This window comes from Manihot esculenta, chromosome 2, assembly GCF_001659605.2.
Source record: "Manihot esculenta cultivar AM560-2 chromosome 2, M.esculenta_v8, whole genome shotgun sequence".
Lineage (NCBI taxonomy): Eukaryota > Viridiplantae > Streptophyta > Magnoliopsida > Malpighiales > Euphorbiaceae > Manihot > Manihot esculenta.
This window is the reverse complement of record NC_035162.2, coordinates 24,864,705-24,880,375: the sequence shown is the minus strand read 5'-3', so window position 1 is coordinate 24,880,375 and position 15,671 is coordinate 24,864,705. Positions and strand designations below refer to the sequence as shown.

General features: G+C 35.6%; 1 non-coding gene and 1 pseudogene across 1 annotated transcript; both read right to left on the bottom strand.

The window, feature by feature from the left end:
- Positions 1-400: 400 nt before the first annotated feature.
- LOC110608895 lies at positions 401-2,875 on the bottom strand (annotated as a pseudogene).
- Positions 2,876-2,877: 2 nt separating this feature from the next.
- LOC122723155 lies at positions 2,878-2,983 on the bottom strand. The gene has a single exon (XR_006350094.1). It is a non-coding gene; the product is annotated as a small nucleolar RNA R71 (small nucleolar RNA).
- Positions 2,984-15,671: the final 12,688 nt, after the last annotated feature.

Here is a 15,671-nt window from a genome sequence, read left to right as displayed (position 1 = left end):
ATGCAATTATGTTTCTGTTTTTAACATTATTAACTTTGAGGCTGTTGATTTTGCTGCTGAGCTGCAATTTTACTGAGTTAACTTAAAATTTTTTTTCATCATCTAAGATAATACTTGAGGGGTGTTGTAGAATGGTAGGAGTCTTTCATAGCAGCTAATGAGCTTCTGCAATCTTCTGCCTCTTTTGCAATCTTCTACAATTTTACTGAGTTAACTTTAATTTTTTTTTTTGTAATTCTTTATAATCTTTTCATCCTCTGCCTATTATGCACTTGAGCTCTTTTTGAAGAGATGCAATAAGATGAAATTACTTGTTGCCAAATATTTCTCTCCCATCGATGCCTCCAATTATTGGTTACTCATAAAATCCTAAGTCTAAACTGAAAAAGAAACCTAAAATTCACTTATTTGGTGTCTTAATGAAGGCTAAATGCATAAAATTATCAACTTTTGTCAAGGTTTTGAGATCATAAGCAATCCAGCATCTGGATGACTGTGTGTGATAGAAATAACCCAAACACTTGCAATCTTTGGTGCATTTGCTGCTGCAAGCATCCTGATTCATGGGTCCATTTCCTCGTGTACTTGGACATGAAATGATCAACTCCTCCTAGTTTGTAGTATTTAAAATATTTCACTCCACATGAAGATATTTTTGCTGGCTTGCAATCTTTGCTCCACCCCAACAAGCCTTTTGGTGATGGACAAGCAACACATTGATTATCCTGGCATAGCCCAAAGTTCCCACATCTTTCTGGCAACTGGCATTCTGTTTCAATAGAGTCTCTCGAAAACAAAGTGTTCCCAAGCATCTGAATTTGCATTATCTTCATAAGTGTGTATTCTAAGGTTTTCATCCATTTCCAACCGAAGATAAGACAATGTGGTATTGTATTTAGGCCTTCTCAGATTGAGTTCCTCATAAGAGAAATTAGGACCATGGAATTCTAAGTATAAATTTAAGCTTATTGCCACTTGATTCAAAGGAGCCTTTGGTGCAATAAATAATTCAGAAAATGAGACGTAAAGGAATGGTTTTACTACAACATAAGCAGCAGCAACTGCAGGCACCTGCCACAGCAGCAGCAACGGCTGCTGTGCAGCATAGAAGCAGCAGCAACAACTGCAGCTGCGAGCATCTACCACAACAGATTTAAGAAATAGATTAACAGAGTTGAAGCATAAAATATCAAAAGTTTAGGTTAAAATTTACTTTGGTATTGTTTGCGATGATTATTAATTACTTTGGTAGTGTAGTTTTTGATATAGAAAAATTCATAGTTGCTGATCTTGGTTATAGTTCAAGTTAAATTTCTTAGGAAATTAATAAATCAATTAGCTCATTAATTCTTTAACAAGAGCAATTATCGTCATGTTAAATTCAATTAATGTGCATTTAATACTTCAAAATTCATTTAACACTTCATTGATGTTCTACTATTTGGTTATTCTTTAACACTTCGAAATTCATTTCACATTAACTTTTAAGCATATTTACCTACCACATATATGTTGCCAGATAGAAGCTAGATGTTTTTTCAGTTGAAAGAGTGTTTATTGGATCCCATATTCTTGGATGAGATAAATGAATTTATTTAGACGGCTAAGAACTTTCCAGGTTGTTATGGTGATAAAATTTTCATTGTCTATACAACAGATTTAAGTGTCAAAATCGTAGCTTCTATGATGAAAATACCATCAAGTATCATTTGATGAAGCATGGTTTTGTATAATCTCAAAAACTTTCTTTAAGTGATTTATTGGCTAAGGTTAATTAGCGAGTGTTTTCTAATTAATTTAAACCTAAGGAGAGATTGGTCATGTGGAGCGTCTTCCATAACTATAACTAATTTATTAGAATGAATAAAAGTGTTTTTGTTTCGATGATCAATTCCCAAACTAAAAGGAATCCTACACTTCAACTAGAATTTGTTTATATTGGTTTATTTCTCTTTTAATTATCGTCTTCTTTAATTTCTTTCATTTTTATTTTAACTCATCATCAAAACTCCCTTTTTACTTTTATTGTTTATTTTCCTAGTTAATGTTTAGAAATTCTTAGTGTCAATTCCTTGTGGATTCGATCTTATTCTCTCTATATGCAATTCATATTTGTTGGTTCTTAATAGGTTATTTTGGTAGCTTTGACACCCATAAAAAATTAGCGTCGTTGCTGGAAAATTGATTTAAACTAACCTATTTCCTTTCATGACCAAGTCGGAATGTAAAGAAAATTTGCTTTACGACCCAGAAATTGAACGTACTGCCAAGAACTTAAGAAGACAAGCAAATACGAGCAACCAAGCCTCAAAACCATCTTCATCTGCAACCGGTGAAGAGACAACAACAGTCCTGGATCTTGTTGTACAACGAGTTGCAGAGGTGACAAACCCTGCCGCAGCAAACACATCAACTGTTGCACCAGAAGTACCCCACGAATATCTGCAGTGGGTAGACTAGAACCAGTACCAGTTGAAGTCGAAGTTGAACACATTGAAGTAAGAGCTCCAATGGCACAAGAGAGAACTCTTCGTGAATTAGCAACCCTTATGGGTGATCAAGCACCATTGTGCATCACTTTCTCACCTCTGGCAGTCTCTTTTGAGTTTAAAACTAGATTAATTCATCTTCTTCTAAAATTTAGAGGCCTAAAAAATGAAGATCCATTCAAACACCTCAAAAAATTTCACATTGTGTGCTTAACCATGAGGCCCCAAGGTATATCCAAAGAACATGTTAAACTAAAAGCCTTTTCCTTCTCCCTTGATGATTCGACCAAAGACTAGTTATTCTACTTACCACCCGGATACATTACCTCATGGGTTGGGATGGTAAGGGCCTTCTTGAGTAAATAGTTCCCAACCTCAAAGGCCATTGACATCAGGAGAGAGATTAGTGGTATCAAGCAGAAGGATTTTGAAGAACTATATGAATATTGGGAAAGATTCAAATGGTTGTGCACAAGCTGCCCTCAACATGACATCTTTGACAAATCTCTCATTGAATACTTCTACGGAGGTTTGTTACCTTTAGAAATGAGATTGATTGATGCAGCGTGTGGAGGATCAATTGAGGACAAGACACCTCAAGCCATAAAAGACTTAATCTCCACTATGGTAGCAACCTCAAAACAATATGGAGATCAAAGGGAACCGCCTAGGAGAGTTAATAAGGTAAGTACATCTTCCTTAGCCTCACAGATTGCTGATTTAATATCTGTTGTATGGAGTTTGGTTGTAGGTCAAACTCAACAAGACCCTGTGGGATCTATCCACGGTAGGACATCCAACTGACATGTGTCTTTCTCTTCAAGAGGAAGAGCAGCAAGTCAATTACATTGGGGGATTTAATGGCCAGAGAAAATTTGATCCATACTCCAACACCTACAACCCAGGATGGAGGGAGCACCCGAATTTCAGTTATGCTAGGGCAAACCAATTTCAAAACTATCAGCAAAGGAATTCTGCCAAACAGTCCCTCAAAAATCAGGTATACCTCTAGAAGAGATCGTAAAATCTCTAGCAAACACAATTCAGAATCTAGAATAACAAATCAGTCAAGTTGCCACATCAGTAAGTAAGTTAGAGTCGCAAGGGAAATTACCATACCAAACGGAGATCAACCCAAAATAGAATGCCAATGCTATAACCTTGAGAAGTGGGAAGGAACTGCAGAGTGACAAACTGGAATAGTGATTTGCCCAAACCTTTAGGCAAACCGTTGAGAAAGAGCTGCAGAGTGATGTCTTTGAGTCGTGATTTGCCCAAACCTTTGGGCAAACCACTGAGAAGTAGGCTAAGGAGGCTACACTAGAATAGTAGAAAGCAGACAAAAGGAGGCCACCTGACCAATTCAAAATTCCCCCATCATTTCTAGAAAGGCTAGCAAGGTCCAAAAAGGAAAAGGAAGAGAAAGAAATACTTAAAACCTTTCGCAAAGTGAAGATAAACATACATTTACTAGATGCCGTATGCCGTCAAGCAAATACCTTGCTATGCAAAGTTTTTGAAGGAACTATGAACCAGCCGCAGGAGACTTGCTGAACATGAAAAAGTGAGTGTAGGAGAATGTGTTTCGGCTGTTATCCAAAGAAAACTTCTTGCCAAGTGCAAATACCGAGGAATGTTTGCTGTTTTATGCAAGATAGGTAACATTGGCGTAAAAAAAGTCATGTGCGACCTTGGGGCATTAATCAACGTTATGCCCCTCTCCATTTATGATTCATTGAATGCAAGAATACTGAAAAGCACCAGCATCGTCATTCAGTTGGTCGACAGGTCCATTGTCTATCCAAAAGGCGTCCTAGAAGATGTTTTGGTGCACGTAGATCAGTTGGTCTTTCTAGCTCATTTTTATGTGATTGAGATGGAGGACAAAAGCAATGCAACATCAGACAATTTACTTGGGAGACCATTTTTGAGCACGGCCAGGACAAAGATAGATGTGTATGATGGTACACTAACCATGAAATTTGAAGGGGAAGTAATCAAGTTTAATATTTATGATGCAATGAAATTTCCTAATGATATATCTCCTGTCTATGGTTTAGATGTAATTGATTGCTTAAGTCGATAGGTCTTTGAATTAAAATAAGATGACAAGCTCAATGTTGTTCTATGCAGGAACATTAATCCGGAGAATGTGGAAGGCAAAAGAAGCATGGAAGAAGTAGAAATATGGGAGACAACGTGGAAATCTGAGATGCTAGTAACAGACCCCATCATCCAAGCTCATAACTAGGATTTTCCCTTTGAGATTATGTGTGACGCTAGCAACTACGCTGTGGGGGCAGTATTGGGGCAACAGGTTGGCAATATTCCTCATGTTATTCACTATGCCTTCCGTACTCTCAACGCTGCACAGTGCAACTATTCCACAACTGAAAAAGAGCTCTTGGCTGTAGTATTTGCTCTGGAGAAGTTTCACTCTTACCTTCTTGGCACAAAAGTAATTATCTATTCTGACCATACAACATTCTGATACTTGATAAAAAAGGTGGCAAAACCGAGACTCATCTGTTGGATACTACTCTTTCAAGAATTTAATCTGGAAATCCGAGACAAGAAAGGAAAGGAAAATCTTGTGGCTAACCACCTAAGTTGCCTTCCCACAGAACTGGAGTCATGCCCAATTAATGAAGAATTTCCCGATGAACAACTGCTTGCTGTCCAATCAACCTTCCCCTGGTATGCTGACATCATCAACTACCTGGCCACTGGCGATTTGCCCAAACACGAGAAAAAGTGAAGAGCGATTCCAAATACTATGTCTGGGATGAGCCATACCTATAGAAGTACTGTTCTGACCAAGTGATCAGGAGATGCATCCTGGAATAAGAGATAGCTTCAGTTTTAGCCTTCTGTCATTCACATGCTTGTAGAGGACACTTTGATCCACGCAAGATAGCTCAGAAAATCCTTGAGTATGGTTTATTTTGGCCCAACATATTTCATGATTCTTATTTTTTTTGTAGGTCATGTACCAAATGCTAGCAATCTGGAAATCTGAGTAGCAGAAACCAAATGCCATGACATCCATTATGGTCTGTGAAATCTTTGACATATGGGGGATAGACTTCATGGGACCATTTCCATTATCTTTTGGATACACTTACATAATACTTGCTGTAGATTATGTGTCAGAATGGATAGAGACTAAAGCAACCAGAACAGATGATGCCAATGTAGTGGAGTTTATCAAGACTTATATTATTTCCAGCTGTGGCATGCCTAAAGCAATTATTAGTGACTGAGGAATCCACTTCTTCAACAAGGTGATGGACACCCTTTTCAAGAAATACCAGGTCATTCACAGGACATCCACTGCGTACCACCCACAAACGTGCAAGCTGAAGTGTCAAACAGAGAAATCAAAGCTATTATGGAAAAAACAGTTTGCTCAAACCGAAAAGACTGGAGTATGCGCTTTGATGATACTTTATGGGCCTATCGGACTGCATACAAGACACCTATAGGGATGTCTCCGTACCGGTTAGTTTATGGAAAAGCATGTGACCTACATGTTGAACTAGAACACAAAGCTTAGTAGGCTGTTAAAAACTCCAATCTTAGCATTGATGAGGCAGGTTCATATAGGGGGTTGCAACTATAAGAGTTGGAAGAGTTAAGGAGTGATGCATATAACACTTCTTGGAATTACAAGGCCAGAACTAAAGCTTTACATGACAACCATATTTTCAGAAGGCAGTTTAATATTGGCGACAAGGTTTAACTTTTTGATTCACGTTTAAAACTATTTCTAGGAAAACTAAGGTCCCATTGGATTGGGCCCTTCATTGTTGAACACATTTTTCTCCATGGTGCTATGAAAATTTGAAGTTTAGGTACAGGGAAAATTTTTAAAGTCAACGGATATTGCTTGAAGCCATATTATGAAGGGTTTGCAATTCAAGTTGTTGAGAACATCTCCCTGGGTAACCCACCTTTTTCGGTTTGATCAAATCAGGAATGTCCAGCCCGCAAATTTAAACCAGGGTGCTTACTGGGAGGCAACCCAGTGGGGATGATTTGCCTAAATCATAACTCAAATCGCATAACTAGAAGGCTGTGAGACTATTACTAACTATCCCGGGAAAACCTCTCCCCCCTATCACTTTTATTTGTTTTGTTTTATTTTTCACTTACTTTCGTTTCTGCTCTCTTACCCTCTATGCCAGGTGTCCTCTCAAGCAAACACTTTCCGAAAGAACATGGTGTGAAGCAAGATGGTGGGCACTACTAGACCAGGCCAATGGCACCGCCTAGGCCCCCCCAAACCGGTGCACGAACCCACGGATAGTGAGAATGAGCCAATCGTCAACCCTCAATCCGTTGTAGACATTGCCACCGAAATTGAGTCATCGGTTGTACCATTGCTGCACACTTCATTACCGCAATCGCTTGTCGTCAGCACCTACCGATGTCGGCCACGAGCACTGCCCATGACACTGTTTTCTGAACCACAAGCCAAAAGCATAGAGACACACCAAGAAATGCCATCACCATCGCCTTCTCTTCTAGCCCTTCATGGACAGAAGCGTTCTGTGCCAACGCCATCATCCTAGTGCCCTAGCACTAGGCGGCGCATCAATTCTTCCACCAGTGGGCCAACCACATCCTCTGATTACCATAGCACCCCCAGTTCTAGTTGTTATTTGCCCAAGTCATCGCCTTCAGGTCACTCCTTGAAAATCCTGGTTTTTAATAAGTAGATTGAACGAACTAGGTACGACACTTTTTCTCTCTCCCTTACATACCAGGTGAGTTTCTGCACCTAGACACATTGCATACATTGGGTAATCGGGAAGAGGTAGAAGCTTTAATCGATGGTATTGGTTGGAGAACATTCTTTCACTTGCGCATGCCTGCTTTCACTGAACTTGTTCATGGTTCTACTGCACCTTGTTCTTTGACAAAACTGCTACGCTCACTGTCCACACACTGGACATTGTTAGCTTTTGGCTATTAGTACACCGCTTTCATATGTCTATGATTGAGTTTAATTCTGCACTGGGTTTTAAACCTTAAATTCTTATTTGTGATTTTCCTTATGATTTTGATGTTGCTGTTGCCTATTCTGATCTTTGTGATAATCCTCCTGATGCATACTGCCTTAATAAATCAAAAGATTTATTTTTGCACAATCCATGTTTTAAATACTTGCACAGATTTTTGGCTTACACTTTTTCTGGACGCAAAGACGCGTCAAACATTTTAACCAAAATTGTACTTTTTTTTTCTTTGGTGCATGGTGTCTGGGCGCACGTTCAACTTTGGATTCTGGCTTGCCACCCAGATTTCTGGAATCTTATCTTATCACCGTCCCCTCATTCTTAGCCTTGTTATGACTTTGCTTGTCGTTAATCTGCACCTTTTTTTATCCTGAGCAGACTGGCCTTCACCAGACTGGTGAACCAATCCCCTAGATCTGCATATCTTAGATGACATGGGGTTGCTTCGCAAGGTGGGTGGTGCTTTCTCACTAACCCCTGCAAGACCAGTAGTGCCATGAGCGTGTGTTTCAAAGGAATCACCCAGCATTAACAGCAGCCCAGGCAGAAGCACCACAAGCAACAGCTCCACCAGCAGCAGCTCCAGTAGAGGCACTAGCTGGTGCTCCTCCTAATCCCTCTATAGATGCTCGATTGGATATAATTGATGCTCATATTCAGCATATGGAGGACATATTGCAACTCCTGGTTAATCACTTTCTGCCTGGGCTCACCAACACCATTGATTTAGCCATGGATTTACCCAAATCCACACCCTTGGGAAGTTACTCTCTTACTCCATATTTTATTTTCCATTGAGGATAATGTTTAGAATAGGTGTGGGATATTACTTTGATATTGGCTTATATGCACTGCTGTATATACAATTGTTCACATATTTCTTCTCATCTTTTCACACATGCATAGAATTTCACAGAATGTCATAATTTTCTTTTTACCAAGCATGTCAAAAAAGTCATAAAAGCCTCTCTCTCATGACCTTATTTGTTTGCTCATCCTTTAAACCTTTATTGAATCACTTACAGTTGGTTGCATTTTTTTTTGGAGTTTCTTTTTATTTGAATCCTTTTGCTCACTATAGTTTAAATGGCTATCATTAATCAAAGGGAGATGAGCAAATCTGAAAATTGTGTGTGATAGGAATAGCTTATGCAGTGATTAGTGCCTTGATTTTCCCAAACCACAATAGCCAAATCATAAAAAAAAAAAAAAGAGAAAAGCAGAAAATTTAAAGTACACAGCACAAAGTAAAACTTACTCCACTGGTCAAAGATTATGAGAAGAGCTAGTAGCCACTTGAACAATGTGATCAACTGAGTAACTAGGGATGGGTATCACAAATATGCACCTTCGCGTAAAAAGATTGATGATTTTTCAAGCAAGAATAAAGTGCTTAAAGTTGAATGTATACTAAAGTGGTAAGGGCAGGTCGTGCTAAAAGCTGCATAGTCAAACCAAAGAATATTTGTGTATGAATGAAAATATTAATTCTCTCTCTTTTGAGGAAAGCACCTTTGAGCCCCGATTAATAAAAAGAAACAAAGAAGGGAGAGATAAACTTAGTGCGTGTTGGCAACACTGTGATGCTTTAGTTTAGGAGTCTAGAGTATTAAACTAAGTGGACATCAGGATCAAGTAGAAAAAGGTTTGATTGTCTAAATTGTCTTATGTTTGAGGACAAGCAAGAAGTTAGGTGTTGGGGTATTTGATCGAACGTAATTTCAATATATTTTTCATACTTTTCTTAACTAATTTTTAATTTTTTATTATATTTTGCAGAAAAACAAAAAGAGAAGAAGATTTGATAAAAAGTGGTTTAAAAGTGTTGAAATTGACTTGACCAATGATTTGGACAAACCCATAAGATGATCATACTGCATAGAAGCCATAAATAGCCTAGACCCGCAAGCTGAGTTAATAATTTTCAAATGGTGGATTTGACCAGCGATTTGCTTAAACCACTGGACAAATCAACAGTCTGCACAAAACCTAACAGTGAGCGGAAAAAATTCAAATTTGAAAATTAGAAGACCAGGCCTCCTCATTAAAAGCCGCGGGACCCACGCGATTTCTGCTCCTTTAGTGCGACACTATATCCACCTCAAATCAAGGAGTTCTATCCATAGAAGAAACATATTAAAGGAAGGATTCCTAATTCAAAGCAAAGAAGAATTTCTATTCTCAAAGGGACTTTACTAGGGTTAAGCACCTATATAAGCCCATCATTGAGGACAATCGAAACATCTCTTCTTCAGCATCGAGCCTTCATCTTGAATTCTCTCTTCTCTTTTGTGTTTTCTTTGAAATCCATGAGTGGCTAAACTCTTTATTTCTAGTTGAAGTTTGGGTGAAATTTCAGTTTATACATGAATTGTGAGATCTAGATACAATTCTTCATCTTTTATTCTTTCAATATTTATGCAAATTTAGTTCTTCATATTATTATTGCTTTGTTATTTGATCAATAGGGCCTATTGTTCTTAATCTCAAAGTAATATATTGCAAGTTTGAATGCTTGAAATCCATAATTGTTTAGATTATTCAACAATAAGTAACAATTAGTGTAACCCACTAAAAAGTTGCATGATCTAACTTAGACTCACCACGCGGTTTGGTTGGTTGATTAGAATTAGGTCTCTCTAATTCTTAAAGCGGGTGAAAAATTAAATCCTAGAGACGTTCTTTGGGCGATTTATTGGTTAGGGTTAATTAGCGAACGTTTTCTAATTAATTTAAACTTAAGGAGAGATTGGTTATGTGGAGTGTCTTCCATAACTATAACTAATTTATTGGAATGAATAAAAGTGTTTTTGTTTCGATGATAAATTTTCAAACTGAAATGGATTCTAAACTTCAACTAGAATTTATTTACATTAGTTTATTTCTCTTTTAATTATCGCTTTCTTTAATGGCTTTCATTTTTATTTTAACTCATCATCAAAAACTCCTTTTTACTTTTATTGTTTATTTTCCGTCATTGTTTGAAAATTTTTAGTGTCAATTCCCTGTGGATTCGATCCTATTCTCCCTATATACAATTCATATTTATTGGTTTTTAATAGGTTATTTTTTGTGGCTTCGACACCCACCATGCATCATCTTGAAAATGCTCGTGCCTCGCTGTTCTAGATAAGTCCCTCATCAGTTTTTAGCTAATGCTATCTCTACAATGTTTTTTTTTTTTCATTAATCACATGACTTATGAGGTTCTTAATGGTGATGTTCTCTACAATATTCTCTTCTCTAACAAGACATTATTTCCTTTGGAGCCACGGGTGTTTGGGCAGCACACATTATGTTCATGATAAATGACCTCATATTACCAAACTAGATCCTAAAGCCTTGAAGTGTGCCTTTTTAGAATATTCTCGTCTTCAAAAGGGGAATCAATATTATCCTTTAGAACTTAACAGATATTTAATCTTGACTGATGCAATATTTCAGCAATGACGTGAATACCTTCTTTATTGATCTGAGATAAGAGAATATTGCCAGATGTGTTGGTGGAGGTATTCTGTGATTCATTGAGAAGAGACATCAATTAGCTCACTTGTCCTTTGGACAGATTCAACTGAGAAAGATTTTCTGGCATAGATGAGTGAATTGGAGATATATTTCTAGAGATTTGTTGCACAGAGGCCTATCTTGGTCGATTTCCTCTAGACTTAGTGAACTTGAAATTTGAAGGAAAGCCAATAAGTCTATAGCATTAAGCCTTAACATGTCCATGCATTCCACAATGAAAACTCGTAATCTCAATCTTGGATTTCTTGACAGCCATAGCAACACCTTCTGTGAAAGATTGTGATTGAAGCAATAAAGATCTTTGAGTCTCCTCACTGAGTACCATGTTATAAGCTTGATCCAAGGAGGGAAAAGTTTTCATAGCAATAATATGTAATCTCAATCTTTGATAAGATTCATTAAGGCCATTGAGAAATTGAAACACATGATCTTTCTGTATGGCTTCAACAAACCTTTGAAAGCAATCGCAATTGCATTTTCCACAAGAACAACGTTGCAAGGGACGATAAACTCTTAAATTTTATGGTTAGATTGTGGATCCAAAATATTCAATTTTAGGGTAATGCAGAATAATACCAGAAACATTGGCAATGGGAGACAACGCAACCACAGGTGTGCAATAGCTAAAATTGGTGATTCAACCTCTAAACATGAAGGATCTTCACAATATGAAAGAAGAGTTATGAGGAGGGACCATATTTGCTTAGCTTCTCCATTCTCTTGGCAGATGATTTCTCTGCAGTGCTTCCCATTTCTGCTTTCTTTTTTTTTTTTTTTGTTGTTTTTTTTCCTCTATAGAAGGCCTTCCCGTTTCTGCGTGGAATTGTCTGCATATGTGCATATAAAGAAGCAAGAACAAAAGAAATGTCAGATGGATTCTGTGAGAGATGTTAATTAGTTTTTGCTTGTTTCTATTTGCAGCTTCATAACGTTTCCTTTTTCCAAGTTTTTGCAGCCTTTGCTATTAGGAAGTTACATCACATATTAGGACATAAGTTCTATTAGAGAAAAAGAAAAAAACTTTGATTACGTATATATATGTCAGCTATTATTAGGTTATAAATATCTCAAGGAGTTAGAGTCGCTCTATAATTGCTAGACTCCTTATATAATTTCTTCATATTGAGTATATATATAAATATATGTTTTCGGTTATAAATATCAAAAGTAGTTAGACTCCCTCTATAATTTCTAGATTTTATATAATTTATCGATATTGAATATATATATATATATATATAGTTTTTGTTAACAGACGTTATCTATAATACATATATTTTTATAGGCAAAAATCCCTTTTAAACACCTAGAAATAATTTATCAGTCACTTAAGCATTGGTTAATTTTTTTGGGCCATTAAAATTCTTAATAAATAAAAATAATAATAAAATCCAAATTATCTTAATATCAAAACATATTAGCCTTTTAAGAATCATGTGCAATGCACATGATGGACGGATGTTATAATGTGCGTCTATTTTGATTAATTAACGCTCTACATCTTTTTCTATTTTTTGGAATTTAATGAAAAAAAATGAAGAAACAAAGACTGATTGATTGCTTGCTTGCTTTCTTATTTGCCTTTTGTTGAGGTACCTTTTCCTCCTCTCCTTCGTTTTTTCACTTTATCCATATTCCTTCGCTTGCTGATTCCATGCACTCAAGAAGTAATACGAGTATGCAAGGTAGTAAGATAATCATCTTGCTTAAAAAAGAAGAAGCTTTGAAAGAAAAGGATAGAATACCTACAAACTTAGTTGAATTAAATTTAAATGAGTCTTTGTGCTCTGTTTTGCAAGAAAAGGATTTGTTAGCAGAGGTTGACAATAAATGAACAAGAGTTGCATGAAGAATCTGTTGAGAACATACCATATCGGAAGACCCTCAATTGGGTCTTCATCCAAAACAAAGGTGGTTTCAGAAAAACCACTTGCAATTCCATTTTCTCGGGTCAGATGCTTTATCTTGATCATCGGCATTTCATCAAGACCGCAACTGTATTCTTTTAGTTCTTAATCATGTAGCTTAATATCTTTAATTTCTGGGTTTGCGCTTTTTTTTTTAGTCAATTTGCATGTTTTGTAATGCAAGTAGCACTTTTATGGATGATTTTCTGAGATTTTGAGCAATTTTAAGAAATCTATAAATTATAACCTTTTTCCATTAAACATTTGTGAAGAATTTAGTGAATTTTTGTTATTTAGTTCTTGTTTTTATGATTTCAATTCTGATTATATTGGAATTTTGAATTATTCATTTCATTTTTATTATTCTAAGGAACTGTTTATTTTTTATAATAAAATACTAGAAATAATATACTTGATCGTAATCATAATCAATCATTGCATTGACTAATCTATGGTGACAACTATAATATGAATCTCGGATTATATTTTTAATATTTAATAAGTAATAAGTAATAGTACTTTTACCGAAATCGGGCGTCGATGGTAATATAAGTGGTTGACTTGGCAATTGCTTCAATAGTGGAAATCGGATACCGATAGTAGCATGGAACCGATTTGGCCATTTTTGTGATAGAAGTAGTTTTACTGAAATTGAGCACCGGTGGTAGCATGAATAATAGACTTGACAATTTTTGCGATGGAAACAATAATATCGAAATCAAACACCAGCGGTAGCATAGGTAGTAGACTTGGTAATTTTTGCAATAGAAACATTTCTATCGAAATCGGACATTGGTGGTAGCATGGGTGGTGGACTTGACAATTGCTTTGATGAAAGCAATTATGCTCAAATCGAGTGTTGTGATAGACTCAGCAATTGTTGCGATGGAAGCAATTCTGCCGAATTCGGGCGCCAGTGGTAGACTTGGCAATTTTGCAGTGAAAGCAATTCTGTCGAAATCGGGGCATGGTGGTAATATAGGTGGTAGACTTGGAAATTTTTGCAATAGAAGCACTTTTACCGAAATCGGACACCGGTTGTAACATGGGTAATTGACTTGACAATTTTTATTATGGAAGCAGTTATACCGAAATCGGACACCAATAATAGAATAGTTAGTAGACTTGGCAATTTTTGTGATGGAAGCAGTTTTGTCGAAATCGAAAACCGATAATAACATAAATGATAGATTTAGCAATTTTTATCACGAAAACAGTTCTGTCGAAATTGAACACTGTATATGGTTATTGAAAATGAAATTTAAATTTGAAACTATAAACAATTATAATTTATGAAGAAACCCATGAAAATATAAACTTAGGAATCATATAATTCATTCAACAGTGGATAATTTTGCTTGGACCATTATTTCAATTTAATCACAACAATAGTAAATAATATTGTTTATATCATTGCACATTCTATTACACATGATAATATAAATAGATATTAAATTAGTTCACTGTATTGAATATGAACATATAATGACGTACACAATCTTATTAATTAATATTTATATTAACGATTAGAGTTTTGCTTGATATTAGTTAATTGCTCATTTGTCAAATAAATTAAGGTGAAAGATTTGATGGCATGAGTTTGAACTTCATCGACAATAAAGTCAATCATGAAATTTTCTTAAGAAGTTAGATTACTATTTAATTTTATGACGGATCTATTTAAATTTTCTTTTATGTACAAATATTTAAAATTAAATGTCTTAAAACTAAATTGAAATGTAGATCGGAATAGATAGACAATAATTAGATTTCGAATTTTTATTTTAATTTATTTAAAATAATTAGTGTTTACCCATTCATACTTATTTATTTATTTTTCTATAATAAATTTTGTATATTAATTTTTAAATTTCTTTATATTAATTTGACTTGATACTAAATAAATAATATTTTTATTAAATAAATTAATTGTTGGTTTGTCCAAGAGAGTAAGGGAAAAACTTAAGATCTTCTACACATAAGTGTCGCATGGTTTTAACCGCATAGCTAGCAAAATTTTCATTATTTTGGTTTATTTTTTTAAATGGTACTTATAATCCAACTATATGAAATAGGTTAAATATATATTTTCATCCTTAAATTTTATTAAAAAATTTTTATAGTACCCTAAATTGTGAAAATATCAAATAACACATCTAAACTATAAATTTTGTGTGGCACCCTATATAAATATTATAAATTTATTTGAGTTGTCGTTTGGTGATTTTTTTAAACTTTATATGAAGGATTTGTTTATGTCACGATTATTGCTAATTTTAGACATGCATAGTGGCCACATAAAAAATAAATGGAGGTAGTGTTCTTGATTTCATAATTATTGGATCATAGTCTTAGTCTTAGTGAGTAAGTGAGAATCGCTCTATCAGGGAATTGCATTGCCTATGTGATGATGACAAATATACGTCTAAGTCCGTGAGCCAACCATTGCAAGATGTTGGTCAATATTTTTTTCTTGTGATAAATAAAGTAGTCCATAATCTTCTTCTTACTCCTCCTTCTGGTACCTTTGCACGATCCGTATCAGTTTTCAGTCGACATCCTTTGGAATCTCGTCCGACAACTCCTCTTTCTCCAACATACATGTACTTTAATGAGAAATTAAAACACATGTGCTTTATATGTGTTTGATAATCCATATATGTTGTGGCTGAGAGGGCAATGGTCAAACAATTGAAGCTTTGCATGCTTTTAAGCTCATAATTTACTAT